Here is a 2,326-nt window from a genome sequence, read left to right on the forward strand (position 1 = left end):
CTTTAAACATAAATATTAAATACCTCAAATGTTCAAGTCATTGCTGAGTAAAAATAGATAGCATGTTTTGAATAGATGTCACAATATTTATCACACTTTGGGCCCCTTTCTGAGTCCACCAGATTTATCCCAGGTAAGTCCGATCTAGGGGGGTGTCATTAGCTTTTGGTTATGAGGAGTTAAAAAGGCTTACAATGTAAAACCTGGGGTTCCACTGAGAAATTAGGCATTATCAGAGGAATCTGGATTACATATCCAATTCTGATGATAATTTCTCAATATGTCCCGGTGTTTCACCCTCAGATTTTGGCTGCTGTCAGTAGTCAGGACTCCTTGGATAAAACATGCAGACTTGGATTTCCAATGTTGCCGGCAAAACCTGTTAACTCTTTGCATAAGTTTATAACTGTAGTGAGATTTTGCCAAGGATAACACATCAAGCAGAATATTGAAACACATGCTCCTTGGGTAGTGAGTATTTTGTGAGAAAAGTGCAAAAACAATTAATATAGTATCACCCTGAATAAGTGGCTTCATGTGCTCTTTCTGCAGGTTCCACACTCTGTCTGCAGTGATACCTGCCCTCCTGGCTACAGAAAGGCTGCAAAAGAGGGAAAGCCAGCTTGCTGTTTTGATTGTGTACCCTGCTCTCAAGGAGAGATTAGCAATGGCACAGGTGGGACTGCTCTTAATATTTTCTTAAGTGAATGCAATGAGAACAGAGAGTTCCAAATCTAATTGCATGTGTTATAATGTGGTTTGTCCTCAAAAGGTGATTCCATCTGTGTGCAATCACCATAGCTGTAAATCCTAATTATGTGATATATTGTATTCTACGTATGAAACATATTTACATGTTTGATGCTAAAAAGAGTATGTGGCAGTGATTGTAAATGTTGTCTTGCAAGGTTGTTCTGCTGCTGTTACCAGTATTGTTCCCTATGATTCACATCTCTCTCTATCTATCTATCTATCTATCTATCTATCTATCTATCTATCTATCTATCTATCTATCTATCTATCTATCTATCTATCTATCTATCTATCTATCTATCTATCTATCTATCTATCTATCTATCTCTGACTGTCTGTCTATCTATCTATATGTTTTATGGGATTCTAAGGTTTCTAAGATTTGATTTTACGATTACCCAATTTGATAGTAGAGAATTTACCAAATTAAACTTTGAAGGTTAGAAAGCTGTGTTGTCCTTAAATGAAATGAACATAAAATGCCTAAAGTGCAAGAATTACCCGGAGGTATCTTGGCACTAAGCCATAATGAAAAATGTAATCTCTTATAGAAAGATGCTAGAACTATTTGCCAATAAGCCAGGTTCTTCCTGAATTCCAAAAGATTTGCCTTGAGTTTTAGTTCTGTCAGGAGCGAGTTCCACAACCTCGATGTACATGATACAAATCCCCTCCCGCCACTGTTAGCTTTCTTAAATCTCGGGGTTACAAGATATCCAGTAGTGAAGGAGCGTAGGGAACGTACTGGGGTATAATATTGAAAATACTGTATCAAATAATCAGGGCCAATGCCTTTTGTGCCCTGAAGATAATGCAAATTACTTTAAATTTAATATGTTTACCCGTAGGGAGGCAATGTAGTTGGACTAAAGTTTGACATGTAGATTTGTGTTTTGAGATACCTAGTAGTAACCGTGCTGCTGCATTTTGCAGCGTCTGTAACTTATGCAAAAAAAGTGTTTGAATATTATTAAAGAGCGCATTGCAGCAATCTATATAGGGAAAAAGTGAGGGTTGTAACTACTGTCTTTTGCAGTCTTAGTGCAACATAGGCCAACACTCTCCTGAGACTGTTTTAAATATAAAAACACGAGGAGGTGATGAGATTTATCTATCCTTCAAAGGATAGCTTGGTATCGATAATTACTGCCACATTTTTTGCTCTCTGCTTGGGGTGGACAAGATCCCCAGTTCCCGAGGCCACAAGCTGGAGGACAAAAAAGAGGGGTTGTTTCTGAACAGCAAGACCTCAGTCTTTAAGGAGTTCAGCTTCAAACAATTGTTGTTCATCCACTTCCCTATATAGAGCATGGAGTTGTGAAACTTAGCTTCCGTGGCTCCAGGATTGCCAGTTACGGACACACCAATCTGCGTGTCAGCGGCATACGAGGCCAGCGAAAAAGCAAACGATTTAATCAGTACTAAAAGTGGGGTGACATTAAGATTGAATAGAGTGGGGCTCAGAGATGATCGCTGAGGCACCCAAGTAGAAGGTGAGAAGGCTGGCTAAGTGAAGTCACCAAAGGAAACTGAATTCGGTCAGCTACAAAGAAGGTCATGAACTTGAGCACGT

Source organism: Lissotriton helveticus, chromosome 8, assembly GCF_964261635.1.
Source record: "Lissotriton helveticus chromosome 8, aLisHel1.1, whole genome shotgun sequence".
Lineage (NCBI taxonomy): Eukaryota > Metazoa > Chordata > Amphibia > Caudata > Salamandridae > Lissotriton > Lissotriton helveticus.